A 23,302-nucleotide genomic window follows, 5' to 3' on the forward strand; every position below is an offset into this window, starting at 1 on the left:
ACCACGAAACCATCTTGGAGCCTTCGTCGGTGCTCCGCCGGAGGGGGAATCGATCATGGAGGGCCTGTACATCACCACCAAGGCCTCTCCGATGAGTTGTGAGTAGTTTACCACAGACCTTCGGGTCCATAGTTATTAGCTAGATGGCTTCTTCTCTCTCTTTGAATCTCAATACAAAGTTCTCCTCGATCTTCTTGGAGATCTATTCAATGTAACTCTTTTTGCGGTGTGTTTGTTGAGATCCGATGAATTGTGGGTTTATGGTCAAGTTTATCTATGAGAAGTATTTGAATCTCCTCTAAATTCTTTTATGTATGATTGCTTATCTTTGCAAGTCTCTTCGAATTATCAGTTTTGTTTGGCCTACTAGATTGATCTTTCTTGCAATGGGAGAAGTGCTTACCTTTGGGTTCAATTTGCGGTGTCTTTTCCCAGTGACAACAGGGGCAGCAAGGCACGAATTGTATTTTTTCCATCGAGGATAAAAAGATGGGGTTTATATCATATTGCTTGAGTTTATCCCTCTACATCATGTCATCTTGCTTAATGTGTTACGCTGTTCTTATGAACTTAATACTCTAGATGCATGCAGGAGTCGGTCGATGTGTGGAGTAATAGTAGTAGATGCAGGCAGGAGTCGGTCTACTTGTTGCGGACGTGATGCCTATATACATGATCATGCCTAGATATTCTCATAACTATGCACTTTTCTATCAATTGCTCGACAGTAATTTGTTCACCCACCGTAATACTTATGCTATCTTGAGAGAAGCCACTAGTGAAACGTATGGCCCCCGGGTCTATTATCTATCATATAAGTTTCCGATCTACTTTATTTTGCAATCTTTACTTTTCAATCTATATCATAAAAATACCAGAAATATTTATCTTATCATATTATCTCTATCAGATCTCACTATCGCAAGTGACCGTGAAGGGATTGACAACCCCTTTATCGCGTTGGTTGCGAGGTTCTTGTTTGTTTGTGTAGGCGCATGGGACTTGTGAGGAGTCTCCTACTAGATTGATACCTTGGTTCTCAAAAACTGAGGGAAATACTTATGCTACTTTGCTGCATCACCCTTTCCTCTTCAAGGGAAAAACCAACACATGCTCAAGAGGTAGCAACACCCTAATGCATGCATGTCCGAGCACACGATGGAACACACACGGTCATGCTCAAGTGCTCAACCTACACGTGCATGCACACACATACTCAGCCAGGGTGAGCTAGTGACCGTATAAACACCGAAAAATGTATATATTGAGCGTAATGAGCGTATTGTGAAGCCCACTGACCGTATTTTTACAAATATACAGTGACAGACAGTGTATTTATCTCGTTTGAAATTAAGCCATATTAATTGGAGAGGAGGCAGTATGGACTGGCATTACTTTGCTGTGTCCCGTCAACTTGCCGAAAGAGGAGAAGCTTGTAGGATGGGAGAAGCTTGCGCACGGTGGCACGCAGGACAAGGAGAAACTTTTGACTAATGCAAGCTCTCCCTCGCTCAGGCGGTGGACGTGCAACAATTAATTTGGTGTCAGATTGCCAGAATCATACACTATACTAGTAATATTATTGTTCGACTTCCCGAAGAGGCGAACAACCAAGCGCAAAGTTTACTAGTACTAGTACAACTACTATAGTCTATAGAGGTATGTACTATACTACTAGGAACCGGATGGAGGAGCGTCTACACTCTTATTATATTTTAAAAATGTGATAAAGCAATTTTCAACACATTTGGTTCTCTTCGAGGGTTCTCGCATGTGATAATGGAAGTTGATTGCATGGAACACTCGCCACAATTCTCGCTTAATTCTGGCTCATATCCTATTACAAATAGGAGCGCTCGGTAATATTTCCTCTTTTTTTTGTTATTCAGCATCTAAACAGGTCAACAAACCTTGCGACGCATCTTTGTGCGAACCGTGCTGGATGCACTTTGAATGTGTCCGAGAGCTGGCTTGATGAAACACCTCACTTCCTTCTTCTTTTTTTGCGGGGTACCTCGCTTCCTAGTGACTAGTCTCTTGGCTGATTGTCCTAAGAATGCTTATATATGAATAAAGCTCTCTCATTTACCCGCAAGAAGATTAAGCCATATTAACCGGAAAGGAGGGAGTATGGACTAGCACTACTTTTTGGTGTGTCCCATCAAATCGCAGAACGAGGAGAAGCTTGCAGGACAAGGTGAAGCTTGCTTACGCCTTTTGACTAATGCAACATACCCTCGCCCAGGCGGTGGACATGCATTAGTTCATTCGGTGTTAGATTGACAGAGGCATACACTGTAGTACCCAACATGTGGAGTACCATCATTGTTCGACTTCATGAAGAGGTTGAAGAGCCAAGCGCAAGGTTTATTAGTACGAGTAGTACTACTATTAGAACCGCATGGTGGAGCATCTGTACTCTTATTTTATTTTAATCTCTGATAAAGTACACATTTATTCGGGAGAAGGGCAGAAAATGGCAGCCCATAGTATAGTATTAAAAAACATCGAACATGTAATGATGATATCGATCAACCATGCTCGAATATATCTTGGCCTCCGTGCGAGACCGTCTGTGTGTTCTTGCTCCTCGTCTATCTCAAGGAACGATGGGTTGGCCATTTTTCCGTCAATTGAGATCGGTTTGCACACACTCCGGTCCCACATGTCAGTGATATGCCAAGAGGAGGTGCGTTGACCGACTGGCCATACACGTACTTGGTTTTGCACCTTCATACTACTCCTCCCTCCATCACAGTTTACAGGGTGCGCTTCATTCTGATGCATTTCTCTCAATGCATTTCCACCACCAGAGAGACTTTAGACGCGTTGGTTTAATGCTCAATTAATTACGACATGGTAACCACAATCAAGTCCACAATTTTCTCTCGATGTACTATGGAGTGGAGTAAGTGCATGCATGTGTGTACCCGGGGTGGAAGCACTGCATGCATGTGTGTACATATTATTTCCTCTAGTAATAGACGTCATGCTATAACTACCAATGCTATTTTTCAGGCCGAACGCTAGTCTCCTTGGTTCCAGAGATTTTTTGAAGCACGCTCTATAAACAGTGACATATGGAGTAGTATGAGCGGATTCAAATAAGAGCGTATTGATGGTTGCTTCTTCCGAGCAACTTACAGTGGGAAAGGCCGGGCTTATGATTTGACTACCTCATTGCTCACTATTAATGCGGTGCAACGACCGGGCTGAGTCTACCATGCGATTGTGCACTACTCCCTCGGTTCTTAAATACACTCTGGAGTATTTTTCTTTCTAGAGATTTCAACGAGTGACTACATATGAAGCAAAATGAGTGAATCTATGTTCTAAAATATGCCCATTTGAAATTTGTAAAAAGACAAATATTTAGGAACGGAGGAGTATAATTTTATGCATGGCACATGGACCCGGATGCTGAAGATGCTTCTGGCAATGCTATTAAGCTTCCAGCATTTGTTTACATAATTGACGTACTATACAAATAATTTTCCAGCGACATGAAATTGTATAATGCTCTGAGCTTTCAGCTTTTGTTTTGTGTGTATTGCCATCGATGCTCTTTTGGAAACAATAAAAAACTAACTTCCTTGCTAATGCATCTCAATAATTAGCATATCAGAGCTAATATTTACATCACAACTGAAGACAAAATTGTGAGAAGGTGTTAAATTAAAATTGATCCATGCTTTCATTGGCAGCAACGTCCCCCCAGCTCTGTCTAAATCAACAAGGCATGTTGGGAAAAAAGTAGCCATCTGGAGCATGCAACATTCCAATCATTTTGTGCAGTTCCACTAAAATAGAGCTAAGCGTCCCTGTTCCAAAGATATTAAGTGTGATTACAATAATAGAGGACTGCTGATGAAACAATAAACGCACAAATAGAAGTCGGTCACCTTTGCAGTCTCTCTTAAGACTAACTAGTTGGAGAAGATTAGGCTCGGAGTTGGATGAGGAGGATAGAGCAAAACCAATCTCCCTTTGTGCAGTCGCACTGAAATGTAGAGATGTTGCCCGTGTGACATAAATCAAAAAGATGAAAGATGTACAATCCAATTTCTCGATTCAATAGAAGCCCAAAGAGGTGCATATGGTACCCAAATAAGAATAGGATAACAACTGCACAAGACACTCTTAAGAAAAAAGTGATTTGTGCAGTTCACCAAAAGGTCGCAATAGCAACGAGGTAAAATGGATAGCCCTGTTTGCAAAAAAGAGGTAGTAAGGAAACAATTACTGGCCAATAATAGTTGATGACACATGCGCCGAAAAAAAGAAGCATATTCCCTTTTCCTAAGGGAAGATAACAACACGATTGTGTTTGTCTAAAACGGTGTGAGGACAAGATTGCAATATGAAAAGTGCGCCGGACGATCTACATTTTTGGCAAAGAACTATGGAAGATCCACATGCAAGATTTTCCACATGCAGAGACGTGGGAAGACGGGCAGTGGAGCAAGGCCGGAGGGGATACCTGGAGGTCGTCGGGATGTAACTAGGTGAGCGGCGGCGGGCGGAATTTGCCCATATTGCGGCAGCGAGCAGGTGGCGTAGGCCCTACCGCACCGGAGCTTGGTCAGAGAGAACGACGTGTACCGCGTATCGGGACATGCTGCCTCGGCACTGTCGAACGGAGAAACGATGCATATCCTCCCTTTCCGCCAGCGGACGGGATGCGGCCAGATCAGTGACCAACGGTGAGAGAGAGAGAGAGAGGCCACCGCAGCCCTATGTGAGATACTCTGAAGAGAGACAAACCCAGGCAGGCAGACTCCATTGTATATAGTAGAGCGGACTACCCTTTTCTCCATAAAAATCGTTTTATATTTTGTGTACATGCCATTGAGTGATATAACTTTATTTAAAAATAACGCGCCAACGCATGAAGTGGAACTTTGTTTCGTGCACGCGTGGTACACGATCTCCATAGGTAAACAACCGCTACATGCATTCAAATTAGCACGTGGGCTGCCATTTCGTACAAAAATGAGCTCCATCGTGTACCCGCGCGGGTGTGGCTGGGCACAGAGCATGAGTACGTGCACCTATTCTCTTCTTGTGTACGTACACCACCTACGTGCAGTTGTGTGAGAGAGATACAAACGTAGAGAGATATAGTGTGTGGGTTCGTGAGTGTTTTGGGGTGGGGGTCAATCAAAAAATGTAACATATGCAATGTGTGTGAAATAGAGTCCTCGATATATCATATATATAGAGGGGGCGATCCATGAGAAGAGAGTGGAGGTATCATCAGTTTGAGGTATCTATAGAATCGAAGAGAGGTATGATGTGTGTGTGCACACACGATCGATAAAGAGTGCCATCGAATTTGTGTGTGCCCACGTCAAAGATATAGAGTGGCTGGCCTACTGGCACGTGAGAGGGGACATGTGTAGTTTGTCTCTGTGGCATGGATACCTACCTACAGCGCTCGACTATCGGTGTGTGGTGGTGGTGGGGGGAGGCCTAATTAACTATAGAGATGCAATGGCTAGTATATGTGTGGAGGAGGAGAGGGGCCTACCTTATGTATTAAGGGAGATCTATCGGCATCCATGCATATGTTGAAAGGATCGATATAGTTGACTAGAGGGGGGGGGGGTGAATAGGCAACTAACAATTTTTAGCTTTTCTTAACCAAATTAAACTTTGCATCAAAGTAGGTTGTCTATATATGCAACTAGGTGAGCAACCTATATGATGCAACAACAATAATCACACAAGAAAGCAATGGATATAACACAATATAGCTTCCACAAGTAAAGGAGAGAGATAACCAAAAGTGGAACCGATGGAGACGAGGATGTGTTACTGAAGTTCCTTCCTTTTGAGGGGAAGTACGTCTCTGTTAGAGCGGTTTGGAGGCACAATGCTCCCCAAGAAGCCACTAGGGCCACCGTATTCTCCTCACGCCCTCACACAATGCGAGATGTCGTGATTCCACTATTGGTGCCTGAGGGAGTCCTGGATTAGGGGGTGTCCGGATAGCCGGACTACCATCATCAGCCGAACTATCATCGGCCGGACTATCATCATCGACCGGACTCCAAGACTATGAAGATACAAGATTGAAGACTTCGCCCCGTGTCCGGATGGGACTTTCCTTGGCGTGGAAGGCAAGCTTGGCGATACGGATATGTAGATCTCCTACCATTGTAACCGACTCTATGTAACCCTAGCCCTCTCCAGTGTCTATATAAACCGGATGGCTCTAGTCCGTAGGACATCATACGATAACAACAATCATACCATAGGCTAGCTTCTAGGGTTTAGCCTCCTTGATCTCGTGGTAGATCCACTCTTGTAAACATCCACAATATCAATATCAATCAAGCAGGACGTAGGGTTTTACCTCCATCAAGAGGGCCCGAACCTGGGTAAAACATCGTGTCCCTTGTCTCCTGTTACCATCCACCTAGACGCACAGTTCGGGACCCCCTACCCGAGATCCGCCGGTTTTGACACCGACATTGGTGCTTTCATTGAGAGTTCCTCTGTGTCGTCACCGATAGGCTCGATGGCCTCTTCAATCTACAACGACGCAGTCCTGGGTGAGACTTTTCTCCCCGGACAGATCTTCGTATTCGGCGGCTTCGTACTGCAGGCCAACTCACTTGGCCATCTAGAGCAGATCGAAAGCTACGCCCCTGGCCGTCAGGTCAGGTTTGGGAGCCTAAACTTCACGGCTGATATCCGCGGGGACTTGATCTTCGACGGATCTGAGCCACAGCCGAGCGTGCCGCGCTGTCATGATGGGCATGACCTAACTCTGCCGCCGGACAGCACCTTGGAGGCCGCACACGAATCCGCTCCGACCCATAGTCCGGAGCCGATCGCTCAGATCGAGGACGGATGGCTGGACACCGCCTCGGGAGCTGCAACTTCTACAGCGATGGAGCCGAACACTTACCTTGTCCCACACAAAGCTCATGACTCCGAGGTGCCGGACTCTCTGCCGGACTCCGAACCTCCTGCGCCCCTGCCCGTCGAATCCGATTGGGCGCCGATCATGGAATTCACCGCTGCGGACATCTTTCAGCACTCACCCTTCGGCGATATCTTAAATTCATTGAAGCATCTCTCATTATCCGGAGAGCCCTGGCCGAGCTACGGCCAGGATGGTCGGGACGCGGACAATGAAGAAATTCAGAGCCCACCCACCACCCACTTCGTAGCCACCGTCGACGATCTAACCGACGTGCTAAACTACGACTCCGAAGACATCAACGGTATGGACGATGATGCCGGAGACAATCAAGAACCAGCGCCTAGAGGGCACTGGAAAGCCACCTCGTCACATGACATACATATGGTGGACACCCCTAAGGGAAACGATACCGAGGAACAATGGGACGCGGCAGAGGATAATCCCGCCGATAAACAATCAAAACGGCAACATAGACGCCGCCCTAAGTCCCGCCTCGATCAAAGCAGCATTCCTAACGACCCAGCAATAGAGCAGGGCAAACCAGCGGACGACGAACAGGACGAGCCGGGTAATCAACCCCTTCACGGAGCAGTCAACAGTCCGGACACAACACTGGAGCATAAGAACCTACACACAAGACTCGTCGCCACTGCAAGAAGTTTGAAGAAGGAAAAACGGAAGCTCAAAACAGCGGAAGACATACTCAGAATGAAGTGGAGCAAAGTACTCAAGACCGCAGACAAATATGGCAATGGCCATCAAACAAAGAGCTACCCGAAGCGCAAGTTGCTGCCAAAATTTGACGAGGAAGCCATTGAGCCCTCACAGTCAAAAAATAAAGAGGCTGCCTGGCCGGATAGACGGCCAGATGGCAGGCCAAAAGCGACAAGCGGCACTGCACACAAGCCGACTTACGATCCTGGGAAAACGGACGGCCCAACTAGGTCCATCTACGGGCCAAAAAAGAGGGCCCCAGGAAATAACATAACACAACAAGTGTTCGAAGACAGCGGCACACCCAAATACAGGGGCGCCGCACACCCGCTATGTTTTACCGATGAGGTGCTGGACCATGAATTTCCAGCAGGGTTCAAACCCATAAACATAGAGGCATACGACGGCACAATAGACCCAGGAGTCTGGATAGAAGATTACATACTACACATACACGTGGCTAGAGGAGATGATCTCCACGCCATAAAATACCTACCCCTCAAGCTCAAAGGGCCAGCTCGGCATTGGCTCAAAAGCCTCCTAGAAAACACTGTTGGAAGTTGGGAAGAGCTTGAGGACGCGTTTAGAGCAAATTTTTAAGGGACTTATGTCCGCCCTCCGGATGCAGACGATTTGAGTCATATAACTCAACAGCCCGGAGAGTCAGCGCGCAAATTCTGGAACAGGTTCCTTACCAAAAAGAACCAAATAGTCGACTGTCCAGATGCAGAAGCCTTAGCGGCTTTTAAACACAACGTCCGAGATGAATGGCTCGCCAGACACCTCGGCCAAGAGAAGCCAAGAACAATGGCCGCGCTAACAAGCCTCATGACGCGCTTTTGCGCAGGAGAAGACAGCTGGCTAGCAAGATGCAGTACCAGCGACCCGAGTACATCCGAGATCAGAGATGGAAACGGAAAATCACGGCGCAGGAAAGATCAGCACCGGAATAAAGAAAAAAGCCCAAAGGGCACGGTGGTCAACGCCGGATTCAAAAGCTCGCGGCCAAACAATAAAACACTGCCTCTTAAGGACAACAGCGACGAGCTATCAAATTTAAACAAAATTCTAGATCGGATATGTCAAATCCATAGTACCTCCAGAAGGCCTGCAAACCATACCAACCGAAATTGTTGGGTTTTTAAACAGTCCGGCTGACTCAACGCCAGACACAAGGGGCTCGATGCGCCAAGCGAGGACGATGACAAACCCCACAAGCAGAGCACCGGAAGTCAAAAGACTTTCCCACAAGAAGTCAAAACAGTAAACTCACTTCATGTGATAGTACGGAAAACCAACATGGCACTCGCTTAGACAAGTGTCGCAAGGTCCACCCCAGTGGAACACCGAGATTGGATGTCAACACCAATCACTTTCGACCATCTGGATTAGTCCAGAAGTATACGGAACGCAGGATAGACTGCCCTGATACTGGACCCCATAATAGATGGACTGCAATTCACGCAGGTTCCGATGGACGGCGGCAGTGACTTAAACGTGCTATATCCGGACACAATCCGCAAGTTGGGATAGACCCTACTACAATTTGGCATAGCCGCGCTTCCTTCAAAGGAGTAGCGCCAGGCCCTTACGCCAGGTGCAAAATTTCATTATTACTAGAAGTTGTGTTCGGGTCAGCTGACAACTTCCGACGAGAAAAGCTAACCTTTCATGTCGCCCCACTTAAAAGTAGCTATCAAGCATCACTGGGATGGGAAGCTTTCGTCCGCTTCAATGCAATACCACATTACGCGTCTCTTACGATCAAAATGCCCGGTCCACGTGGCATCATTTCATTAAAAGGTCGCCTGAGACCCCGGACATGGCTGGACGAGTCCGGAATAAATAAGCTAGGGGCTACCTAGCCACACACCCCTTCACAAGGGTTTGTACATATAAGCCATGATGAGCTAGCATAGGCTCAGCTGTATTAATCTATATTTCAATTTTTTATGCACTTTCTCGCACGATTTCTTTTCAAACTAAGTTCCTCTTTTTTTTACAGATGAACAGCGTGCACACCCATCCAGGATACGGCACAACGGAGACACAGGCGCAGACGTGCAGTAGGGACCCGTTGCAAGGACTCTTTTCAGACTAAGACCCTACGTAAACCTTTCTTACTATCTCTTGTTGCTATATTCCCCTGGTTTCTCATTATAACCAGAGTGGAGACTGGCGTTTTGGCATCCGCCGCGCCAGAAGAACTTGCCCGTACCTGGACACAAGGGGCTTAGGGCATTGTTTTGCCCGCTATTATAAAGACCGAACACCTTCGGGAGTGTTCGGCATCTCGAGTTAGGCCTTATATGCATCAGCTCCGAATCATGTCTTTGGTCAAATGTTGGGTTTGCCCGGCTCCTGTGTTTTGCTGCCTTACGTTCCGTATCACCGGCTAACGCGGCACCAGGAGAACTACTGCGATTGTGCCCCAGTTCGGCTGGGCGAGCACCTCAGTAGAGAAAGCCGAAAACTGACTGTCATGATACAGCGAGAGACTGGTCAACCACTCGATCGACCATGGGAATGTGTAGAATTCCTCCGCTTCGACGAAGGACCGTTTCCCGGCCAGGCACATACGCGCCCCAAATTCGGAGAGCGCGGTGCCCCCAGGGGCTATGTCGTAGCCCCACCCTCGAACTCCATGGCTAAGTGAAAGTGATAAAGCATTATAGTCTGGTTGCCTCGTTTGCTACGCTACCACCTCCTTTACAGGACCGAGACGTCGGATTAAGTGTGAAAACGCGCTATTTTTTGTGAACACCCCCGCACCTTGTGCGTGGGGGCTGAAGCCGACGACTGCCATCTTTCAGGTTATACACATGTATACATGAACGGCCGCATAGGAGATATTCTATTACTTGAACGCACAAGTATAAAAGGCGCTTACATCATAAATATTGTTTTACATCGTAAAAACGTTCATTCGAACGTAACATTTTTTGAGCACTGCGACTCTATTACACGAGCACCACGCAGCACTTCGCCAAAATATTGCTCGGCGGGTAACCGGCTATCGTCCGAACCCGGGGTTGCAACAGCGGTGGCATCCATCTCTATCCAATGTGTCTTCACACGGGCAAGTGCCATCCGCGCACCCTCTATGCAGGCCGACTGCTTCATCGCCTTGATATGCGGCACCGCCCCAAGAAATTGCTGCAATAAGCCAAAGTAACTCTTCGGCTTGGGCCTATCCGGCCAGACATGGGTCACTATATCCGTCATAGCAAGCCCGGACAACCTATTCAGCTCAGCCCACTCGGCCAAACGGTCGGTCAGCGGAAGTGAACGCTCCGGACTATGGAATTGAGACCAAAACAGCTCTTCCGTCTCATGATCCTTCTGGCTTCGAAAATGCACAACGGCATCCGCCGCACTCGCTGCTAAGTCCATGTAAGGGTCTCCTGGACCCCACAGTTGGCCCAGCTGAGCATACTTTGGATCCGTAAACCTTCGGCGCAGCAGGAAAGGCTTGCCAGCTACAATTTCTCCGGCCTAGCGCAGCTCTTCCTTTATAGCCCGCATTGCAGAGCGGGCATCCTTGGCTTCGGCGGTGGCCTTCTCCAGGTCTTCTTGCCCCGCTAGGCGCTCCTTCCCAAGAGCCTCATTGCGGTCGGTAGCATCTTTTAACTTCACGGCCATTTCGGCCATCTCTTCCCTGCTTCGGCAGTGTGCGACCCTTTCGGCCTCTAACTCCTCGGCCGCCCTCGAGGCCGCCGCATTACTCCTTCTGGCCTGCTCCTTGGCTTGAGAAAGTTCAGTCCGAAGGCTCTCCACAGCAGCGGCACTATCTGCATTTTACACACATGTTGTAAGCAGCTGGCTTCGGACCCCTTACCAAGTGACCGCACATAAGCACTTACCTTGCGACTCATCAAGTCGCCTGTTGATCAGCGTGATGTCCGCATCCGCAACAACGAGTTGCCGCTTTAGTTCAGCAACTCCATCAGTACGGCTGGCCCCTGGACGAACCGCCACCTGCATCGGCACGACGGAAATTTAAACCTGCGATTTTGATCCTCGGCACGCTGTCGATTTCGACAACCTACCGAGTCTCAGGGGCTACTATCTATACAGGGCGCATTCTATATGCAAAACTGTTACAAGGTGTGTCATTTTTACGTACCTCAGACCCCGCCAGCAAACTCCTGACGGCATTATGCAACCCGCCTTCGGCGGACGAAATCCTTTCAATCACCATGCTCATCAATGCGTGGTGATCTTCTGAGATAGACGCCTTCTCAAGCAGATCCTTCAGCCGCACACCAGTTGGCGCCGAACTATCCGGCTTTGGCACACCAGGGGGCTCCCTCCGTGACGACACTTCAGGCTCGTCCGCCCTATCCGACGGCACCCCGGACGGAGGTGTATCGCTCTCCATCATCTCCGGACGAAGGTCCCCTGAAGACGAGCTCATTTGCGAAGGACGGAGATCATAACTACAAGGTAAAAACTTTAGTTATCCTCAGAAGCACAAATAGGGATGTCCCTTATAATAAAACTCCTTTCTTTCTACTTACGGCTCGTTGGAGGGCTGATTCTCAAAGGGAGATTGTGCGGCCGGGGCCTCCCCAGACGCAGGGCCCTCCGGCGAAGATTTCTTCCCCCGTTTAGGGGCTTTTGCCCCCGGGTCCTCGGAGGCAGTCCTCTTCTCCCCTTGGAGGGAGGGATTCTCGATCCCCCCTCTTTCAAGAGCCTCCTTAGGCGAGGCAGTAGCCTTCCTGTTCTCCCCTTCGCCTTCCTCGGGAGGCGCAACCTCAAGCATCCGAACCAGCACGGAATCCGGCGCGGTCTCGGGGAGGGGGGCTGGACACCATATCAATTTTGCTTCCGCTATCCGCTCCTGTTTAGAAGGAAGTTGGTCATAAGGCGAATTATCGAAAGGCAAACAAACGTTATGTCCGGACTTGGAAATACTTACTTGAGTATCCGGGCGATTGCAGCTTAGTCCAGCATCCTCGGTCAATTCCAGACGCGCCTCTTGCGATCCGAAGAATAATTTGTACATCTCCAGGGGTGTCATACCCATGAAGTGTTGAAGAATCCGTGGGCCCTCCGGATTGAACTCCCACAGCCAGAGAGGGCGGCGTTTGCAGGGCAGGAGACGCCTAATCAGCATAACCTGCATTACAACCACCATATCGACCTCCCTCGTTTGGAGATCTCGAATCCGGCCCTGCAGTAGGGGCACGTCCTTTGACGACCCCCAGTTGAGCCCTTGGTTGACGCACGACATCAACCGTCGTGGAGGTCCCGAGCGGAATAAGGGCGGCGGCTTTTGTCTGTGGCCCCTCGGAACGGTAATATAGAACCACTCTTGCTGCCATAGGCCGAGCTCCTTTTGGAAGGAGCAAGCGGGCCATGGGGCATCGGCCCTCCTACTTATGGCCGCCCCGCCGCACTCCGCTTGACGCCCCCCGATCAACTTCGGCGCCACATTGAAGGTCTTCAGCCACAGGCCGAAGTGAGGGGCGACGCGGAGGAAGGCTTCACATACGACAATAAATGCGGAAATATGGAGGATGGACTCCGGAGCCAAATCGTGGAAATCCAACCCATAGTAAAACATGAGCCCTCTCACAAAAGGATCCATCGGGAAGCCTAAACCCTGACGGAGCTGGGATACAAAGACGACATACTCGCCGGGCTCGGGGGTGGGGATGGCCTGCCCTTCGGCAGGCAACCTGTGCAAAATCTCATAAGCCAGGTACTTGGCCTCTCGCAGCTTTAGCACGTCCTCCTCCATGACGGAGGAGGGCATCCACCGGCCCTGGAGGTCAGAACCGGACATTGTTGAAGGTCCGAAATGCTCGAATCTGGAGCTCTAGGTGCTGGAACTTGGAGCGGGGAGAGGATTCTATGGAGGATTGAAGAAAAGAAACGAGCCTTGGTCCCGTTATAAAGAGGGAGAATAACAAGAGCCGTCTCCGTGACCGTTTGGGACTCGCCTTCGATAGAGGGGGCGTGGCGACGGGCGCGGTTGGGTTACCCACGTCCGTATTGATGACAATCCCGGATTATGGGGGAACACGATCTCTGCTTCGACAAGACGTGCCAAGGAAACCGCTTCGCTAAATGAGCTAAGGTGGTAGAGTAAAAAACGATTCAAGTAATGGCTTGGTAGTGGCGTGATGTCATGCCGCAAAAAACGTCAGCAGATTGAACTTGTGTATATATTATTCTCTCTACGGTGAAATGTGGAATTTATTTTGCAGAGCCAGACACTATCCTGGTGTTCACAATCTTCTATCATTCGGAGGAGGAACCTGCCTTGCAATGCCAAGCAATATACGCGCCGGACTTATCGTCATTGAAGCCTGGTTCAGGGGCTACTGAGGGAGTCCTAGATTAGGGGGTGTCCGGATAGCCAGACTACCATCATCAGCCGAACTATCATCGGCCGAACTATCATCATCGACCGGACTCCAAGACTATGAAGATACAAGATTGAAGACTTCGCCCCGTGTGCGGATGGGACTTTCCTTGGCGTGGAAGGCAAGCTTGGCGATACGGATATGTAGATCTCCTACCATTGTAACCGACTCTATGTAACCCTAGCCCTCTCCGGTGTCTATATAAACCGGATGGCTCTAGTCCGTAGGACATCATACGATAACAACAATCATACCATAGGCTAGCTTCTAGGGTTTAGCCTCCTTGATCTCGTGGTAGATCCACTCTTGTAAACATCCACAATATCAATATCAATCAAGCAGGACGTAGGGTTTTACCTCCATCAAGAGGGCCCGAACCTAGGTAAAACATCGTGTCCCTTGTCTCCTGTTACCATCCGCCTAGACACACAGTTCAGGACCCCCTACCCGAGATCCGCCGGTTTTGACACCGACAGTGCCCTTGGAGGCGGCGACCAAACCTTTACAAACAAGGTTGGGGCAATCTCCACAACTTAATTGGAGGCTCCCAACGACGCCACGAAGCTTCACCACAATGGACTATCGCTCCGCGGTGACCTCAACCATCTAGGGCGCTCAAACACCCAAGAGTAACAAGATCCACAAGGGATCAAATTTCTCTTGGTGGAAGTGAAGATCGAGGCCTTCTCAACCAATCCCTAGAAAATCAACAAGTTTGATTGGCTAGGGAGAGAGATCGGGCGAAAATGGATCTTGGAGCAACAATGGAGCTTGGGGATGGAAGAGGTGGTCAACTAGAGGAAGAAGACACCCTTTTTATAGTCATGGGACAATTCCAACTGTTACCCACCAACTTAGCCCGCGACCCGCGGTAGTACTGCACGGACCTGCGGTACTACCGCAGAGGCTCGTGGTACTATTGTGGGCACGACAGGACCTGGACTCGTTCTGATGAGCACCGACAGGGGAAGGTAGAACCGCTAGCGTGGTACTACCGTGACCCAATGCGGTACTACCGCAAGGCAGGCACAGTCCAGGCACGGTAGGCACTGATATAAAAAAAATACATCAGTGACTACCTCCGCTGAGTTTATATCTATGCAAAAGTCCGACACGGTACTACCGCAAACAGGGTGTGGTACTACAATGTAGGACGTAGATGTAAAAAATTACATCCGCCCCTTCTTCCGCTCATGCTGCTATGCCTGGCCAGGCTTTACGATACTACTGCGCCGAAGCACAGTACTATCGCGTAGGGCGCCGATGTAAAAAATTACATCCGCCCCTACTACTGCTTGCGCAGCAGCGCCTAGCTAGAGCTCACGAGGAGCGGTACTACCGTGGGCGCATATGGTACTACCGTGCCAGGGCTCGGTACTACCGCTAGGGCCTGCGGTAGTATCTCTCCGGGGAGCAGTACTACCGCCAGCCTTTGAACAACAACACTAGGAGACCTTCATTCTGCAGAGACACGGTGAGACGTAGAAAGCTCCAAAGAGCCAAAGGAAAGGAGGTGCAAAAGAAACATGTGTATGTGAGGTTCCACCCAAACCTTTCCAACGCGGACCCCCTCTTAATAGTACATCTTTCCCACGACTCAAATCCACTGAAAAGAAACATAGAGAAACGCCGTCTTCAAAAGTATTCGAGGGGCACCAAATTGTCTTGTGCTCCGACATGATATATCTGAAAAGCTCAATGCACACGATTAGTCCGCAAAAGCATTGTCATCAATCACCAAAACTAATAAGGGATAAATATGCCCTTACAATCTCCCCCTTTTTGGTGGATTGATGACAATACGGGATTTACACATAGGGAAATACAGTGAGGCAGCAGCAAGCCCACAATCTATAAAATATAGACGGACTCCCCCTAGATGTGTGCACTCTAGAGATGTGCTTTGGACTGCATGGCACACATACTAGGATCAACACTCCCCCTATATTTTAGAGACAAGGCATCTCTTGCAGCAGTATAATCAACACTAAGCAAGTAGGCAAGATGATGGATATGACTAAGTAACAACGATAAATGATATAATAGAGTGCATATGTCTTACACCATATGATAGATAACTTAGTCTCACAAGCACAAACCAAACAAACTAAACCAAAGCAAACGAGGTTCAACAGACAGAAAGCAAAGCAATAGAGCTAAAACACACAACACACGACACGCAAATCCTACACTCTCTCCCCCTTTGGCACCGAGACACCAAAAAGCCAGAGAGGACACCTACGACATAGGTGGTAGCTCAGGCTGAAAACAACTCCTCGTCGGACTCAGCAGTGGGAACGGGCTCCTCCTTCTCCTCCTCAGACTTAGTCCACATGAAGCCCTGCTTGGCCATACAGTCCGCCTCGGGGGTGATGTGCTTCACGGATCCGCTAGAAACCTCCTCGCCAAGCTTCCTCAAGATCCTCTTGTCGCGACAGTGACTCTGCTTCTGAGCAACATGGTCCCTATACTGCCCCTGGGTCTGCATGCAGAACAACTTATTCATCTTTGCCTTCAGCTTCTTCACCCAAGATGGCTCAGAAGAGGGAGGGGTGTATCCATCAGAACTGTCCTCATCAGCTTCCTCCTCCTCGATCTCATCCTCATCCACATCCATTGTGGCAGCCGCGGCCTCATCACTGGTGGTGGTGTTAGCCCATTGGCTCTTGATGCGGAGCTTGATGGGCTCATGACGAATCTAGCCGGGGGCAACGAACTCATCATCGGGATAGAGCTTCTCCCAAGTCTTGGAGATCAAGTGAAACAGGTAAGGCCCATAGATGGGGACCTTATGGTTGAACACCGCAAACTGAAGCTCGCACCACATGATATGTGAGACACCAAGGGGTTGAGTCTGAGCCTGACGCGCATCCTCAGAAATGAGCATCATATCCACAAGATAGGCATGCACCTGGCCCATGTCACCGATGCACGGGAAGATGGTGTTGTGGAAGATCCGATGCATGATGTCAAGGAAGGAGTTCAGCACCCACACCTTCTTCTTACTAGCAAGTGTCTTCTCAACAAGGAAGGGATGGAGCTTGTTCTTGTTGGCAGACTCAGTGTTGGCATGAGGACGAACTCCAGTAGGTGAGTCGAGCTCCGCATCAGGAACGTGAAGCAAATCCATGAAATGCTTCCACTAAGTAGTCATCCGTTGACCATTGGCCATCCATGTCATGGTCCTTGCTTCATCAGAATGGAAGTGGACCGAAGCAAAGAACTGAGCGTGTCTGGGTCAAAGTCCAGGTGAAAGGTAAGCATGTGCTCAATGCCAAACTGCTCCACAAGATCCAAAGCTTCTCCAAAATAGCTGCGGTGCTTGTCCTGCCTCATGTGATGCATGTCAATCCAGTGTACTTCCACATAGATGTTCTGCTTGGCCTTGATCACATCCAGATAGATAAGGTTCTGCTGCTTGGTCCAGAACAGATCATTCCCTCTGAAGTTGGCACGGGGGTTTACATAGGGGTTGATCTTCCTTTGAACAATGAACTCGGCCAGAGGTATCTCATCCATGCCCATGGTGGGCTCCCTCTGCTTGGTGGCGGTGTGCTTGGTTCTGCGTTGGGAGGCATTGGAGCCCTCTGGAGCTTCATCTTGGTTGCACAGCCGCTTTGACCCTGTGTCATGGCTGGGATTCGAGCGATGAACATGGGAACCGGAGCCACTACCTAGACACAAAACACAAGAACACACACGAAAAACAAGAAGGATCAATGCAAATACCATGGCCAAAGCTAAAAGAAACAAGTAAGAAAGAGATTTGGAGAGATAAAATAGCAAACTTTGCATCTACAGTAGTACCAGGCCAGCGTACGGATGTAAAAATTTATATCCGCGCGAGCCATGTAGTAGCGTGCCGGGGTGGCATGGTAGTACTGCGCCTAGAGCAGTAGTACCACACCAAGGGGCGTAGTACCGCGCGGCGCGGTAGTACCGCTCCAGAAGGAGCGGTAGTACTGCACGGATCAAGGACGCCATATTAACCGTGGATCTGGATCTAGAACATCCGCAAAACTAGACCGGTACTACCGTTGATCAAACTGAACTATTGTGTTAATCCAAAAAGCATGCCTACTGCACTACCACTATCCTACAAATCCCTTTTGCACAGATTTAGCCAAAAATCTCATGAACAACACATGCATCTCCCCAAGACCTAGAAGCACAAGAACGGAAGAAAAGAAGAGGAACTTGGGGAAAAACCTTGGTCCATTGCAAGGGGACGAGGTGGGGAACAATCCCACCGGTCGGAATCCAAGGAGAGCAGCTGGAGACGGAGATCCGGCGAGGGCCTCCGGCGCCGTTCTTGGGCAGGAGAGAGAGAGAGACGGGGTGGGGAAAAGAGATGAATGGGTATGGGGGAGTTAGAACTCCCCCTACCCTGCTCTTAACCCCCACCCGCCCGTGTGGGTGCGGTAGTACCACGGGTCATCGTGGTAGTACCGCCCGGGCGGAAGTACCACTCGCTGGGCGGTAGTACCGCTCATCCAGCGGCAGTAATAATTTACTGCCGCGATGGAAGCGGTAGTACCGTGCCCCTGGGATGCAACTGTGTACGCACAGAGCAACCAACCCCTGCGATAGTATCGTGGAACGCCACGGTAGTACCATACCCCCAAGAAAATGCAAGTTTCACACGAGAGATGACATTTGCAAATCAACCTTCAAGACATTGAACAACCAAGAGGCAAGCACCAACGACGACACAGACACGGCACAGAGAAAAGGCAAAAGACAACGAAGACCAAAACACTGACCACAACTCTCAGGAAGAGAGGGCGGTGGCCGGAGCCACCTATGCATGAGTCACTTGGTATGGCACCGCGAAGAATTATCCTTGGGCCCATGACCAATACTCGTCTTTGAAGCACAAGTACCATGAAAAATGGCTAATGTGAAAGAGCGATCAATTTATGCATAATGGGGGGAGGGAAAGTTCATTGAGAGAACAACACTCCCCCTATGTCCATGCCTACACCTAAACAAGATACCATGATGAGTATGGTGGGGTGCGCAAGGGTTCAAACCACATTGCTCGAATCAATGATATTTAGCTCATGCCTTAACTCGCGAATTCTTGCTTCATCCAAGGGCTTCGTGAAAATATCTGCAAGGTTATCATGAGTGTTGACATTCTTGAGCTTGATCTCCCCTCGCCTAATGATATCCTGGATGAAGTGATACCGAGTCTCAATATGCTTCGTCTTGAAGTGTTGCACGGGGTTGAGAGAGATCTTGATGGCGCTTTCATTGTCACACCAAAGAGGCACTTTGTCACAAGTGACACCGTAATCCTTCAAAGTTTGCCTCATCCATAGAAGTTCAACACAACAACTACCGGCAGCAACATACTCCGCTTTGGTGGATGAGAGAGACACACAACTTTGCTTCTTAGAAGACCAACTCACTAAAGAGTAACCAAGCGATTGGCACCCTCTAGAGGTGGACTTCCTATCCACTTTGTCTCCCGCCCAATCTGAGTCTGTATAGCCGAAGCGATCAAAGTTGGCTCCTCGTGGGTACCATAAGCCAAAGTTTGGGGTATGAGACAAATATCGAAAGATTCGCTTGACCGCCACAAGGTGGCTTTCCTTAGGTGCGGCTTGAAACCATGCACAAATACCCACACTCAACATGATATCCGGTCTAGATGCACAAAGGTAAAGCAAGGATCCAATCATAGAGTGATATACCTTTTGATCCACCGCTTTACCATTGGGATCAATGTCAAGTTGGCATTTGACGGGCATTGGAGTGGACGTCGGCTTGACATCACTTAGCTTGAATCTCTTGAGCATGTCTTGAGTGTATTTGGCTTGATTGATGAAGGTTCCTTCTCTTCTTTGCTTGATTTCGAACCCGAGAAAGAACTTCAACTCTCCCATCATAGACATCTTGAACTTTGAGGTCATGAGAGCGGCAAATTCTTCATTGAAAGCTTTGTTAGGGGAACCAAAGATAATATCATCAACATATAGTTGGCACACAAACAACTCCCCTTTGACCTTCTTAGTAAAAAGAGTGGGGTCGATTTTCCCAATTTCGAACCCACGATCTTGTAACAACTCAGTAAGATGCTCATACCACGCACGTGGGGCTTGTTTAAGGCCATAGAGTGCCTTGTTGAGTTGGTACACATGATCGAGGAAATAGGGATCCTCGAACCCCGGGGTTGTTTGACATACACCAACTCATTAATGGGACCATTAAGAAAAGCACTCTTGACATCCATTTGTTGCAACTTGAAATTATGATGAGAAGCATAAGGAATCAACAAACGAGTAGATTCAAGGCGAGTAACGAGAGCAAAGGTTTCACCGTAGTCGATACCCTCGACTTGGGAGTAGCCTTGTGCCACCAAATGAGCCTTATTGAGAACAATGGTTCCATGAGCATCTTGCTTGTTCTTGAATATCCACTTGGTTCTAATAACATTATGATTCCCGGTTGGCCTTGGCACTAATTTCCACACTTGGTTGTGCTCAAAGTTGTTGAGTTCTTCATGCATGACATTGAGCCAATCCGGATCCTCGAGCGCCTCATAGACATTTTGGGGTTCGACACAAGAAACAAATGCGTGATGTTCACAATAGTTTGCTAATTGCCTATGAGTGCTTACCCCCTTTCTTAGGCTTCCAACGACATTCTCCATGAAATGACCTTTGGTAGTGAGCTTGGAAGCGATCTTCGCTGCACGACACTCTATTCCTCCTCATATGTGAAAAGAGGAGGGGTAACTTGATCATCTTGAGCGCCGTCTTGAGCTTGTTGTTGATCTTGAGCTTTCTCTTGATCTTGAACTTGGTAGAAAGGGAGAACTTGACCTTGGGCATCACTTGATAGTTCACCACCATCTTGAGGTTGATCTTACCCTTGATCTTGTTCACGAGGTTGAGGGCCTTCACTTTGTTCTTCGGGAACGTGTGGGTCTTGGGTTGGTGATGGCTCCACTTAAGTGGAGCATTGTCCTTATCCTTCGGCCACAAGGGGTTCCTCAATGGGTAGGATATGACCAACACCATTCTTCTTATGGCTTGGGGAGGAATTTCATCACCTACATCACAAGTACCACTTTGCTCCACTTGGGAGTCGTTATTCTCATCAAACTCCACGTTACATGTCTCCTCAATGAGTCCGGTGGACTTGTTAAGGACACGGTAAGCCTGAGAGTTTGTAGCATAACTAACAAATATGCCCTCATGAGCTCTAGCCTCAAATTTAGACAAACGAACACCTTTCTTGAGAATGAAACACTTACACCCGAACACCCGGAAGTACTTGAGGTTGGGCTTGTTATCGGTGAGTATTTCATAGGGAGTCTTGTTCAAGCCTTTGCGGAGATAGAGCCGACTGGATGCATGACATGCTGTGTTGATGGCTTCGGCCGAAAAGTTGTAAGGGGACTTGAACTCCACCATCATGGTCCTTGCCGCATCCATCAACGTCCGATTCTTCCTCTCTGCGACACCATTTTGTTGAGGGGTGTGTGGTGCAGAATATTGATGCTTGATCCCCTCATATCTAAGAAATTCATCCAAGGTGTAGTTCTTGAACTCGGTGTCGTTGTCACTCCTTATTGTCAAGATCTTCGCATCATGTTGACGTTGAGCTTCATTTGCAAAGTCGATGACGGTTTGTTGAGTCTCACTCTTCCTCTTGAAGAAATATACCCAAGTATATCTTGAATAATCATCCACAATCACCAAGCAATACTTTCTACCCCCAAGACTATCAAAGGATGGAGGCCCAAAGAGATCCATGTGAAGGAGCTCCAAGGGTCTCTTCGAGTAGATGATAGTCGTGGGAGGGTGAGCCTTCTCATGTAGTTTTCCTTTGATACAAGCACTACAAGCACGATCTTTGGCAAAACTAACATTTTTTAGTGCACGGACATGGTCCCCCTTGAGAAGACTTTGCAAACATCTCATATTGACGTGGGCTAAACGGCGATGCCATAGCCATCCCACATAAATTTTAGCCATTAGACATGTCACGGTCTTAGTGGGTCGCTCCAAAAAGTTGATCACATAAAGACCATTCTCGATATGCCTAACAAAGGATACTTTAAGAGTCTTTCTCCACAAGAGGGCCACGGTATCAATATCAAAGAATGTGGCAAAACCCATGAGTGCAAGTTGACGAACGAAAAGTAAATTGTATGCAAGGGACTCATCAAGCATGACTTTCTCGATCGTGAGATCATGAGAAATGACAACCTTGCCAAGACCCAATGCCTTGGAGGACGAGGCATCACCCCAATCGACATTGGTGGGTATAGATGGAATCTTTTGCACATCCACCACCAAGTCCTTGCTTCTGGTCATATGATTTGTGGCTCCACTATCGAGCAACCATGACCCCCCACCGGAAGCAAACACCTACAAGAGATCAATGCTTGGTTTTAGATACCCATTTTGTAATGGGTCCTTTGATGTTAGTAACAAGGGTCTTAGGAACCCAAATAGACCATTCAATGTACTCATAAGGAGAACCAACAAATTTACCATAAACATGCCCATCACTAGCATGGCACAACACATAAGAAGGGTTAAAGTCATGGGCTTTGTTGGAAGGCGTGGCATTGCCCTTTTTGACGTTGCCACCCTTTACATTGCTCTTCTTCTCCTTTGAAGCACCCTCTCCCTCCTTCACAAGGGTTTGCTTGAGAGGCGGAGGTCGTTTGGTCTTGTCATTCTTCTTCTTGTTATTGGAATTGGGTGCGAACCCAACTCCCTCCTTGTCTACAACTTCCTTTTGATTGCTCAAAAGGTCATTGAGATTCTTCTCACCTTGTATGCACGACACAAGGCCTTTCTTAAGTTGCTCCTTCAACTTGGCATTCTCCTCCACAAGATGCACATGCTCACAACACGTGTTAGTAGCATTTGCGTTATCAATTAAGACCATATGAGGAAAGGTGGCTTTCTCCTTGGTTAGCTTCACTTGGAGTTGATCATGAGACTCCTTGAGGCTAGCATGAGCACCCTTCAAGAACTTTTGGGCCTTGTAGAGTATACCAAACTCCTCCTTGAGTCTAGCATGGTCAACCCCAAGTTTAGCCTTCTTGGAATTTACCACACGAGATACAACAAGAGCATGATCAAGATCTTTCTTTAATTTAGCATGGTCATCGTTGTGTGACTCCTCAAGAGCCAAATGATGCCCACGCTCTTCCTCAAGAGCATTAGAGAGATCCGATATCTCATCGGCATAGTCACGACTATGACCTTCCATCTTAGAGATGGTTTCTTCATGAGCCTCAATCATGTCATTG

Source organism: Triticum aestivum, chromosome 5B (assembly GCF_018294505.1).
Source record: "Triticum aestivum cultivar Chinese Spring chromosome 5B, IWGSC CS RefSeq v2.1, whole genome shotgun sequence".
Taxonomy (NCBI): domain Eukaryota; kingdom Viridiplantae; phylum Streptophyta; class Magnoliopsida; order Poales; family Poaceae; genus Triticum; species Triticum aestivum.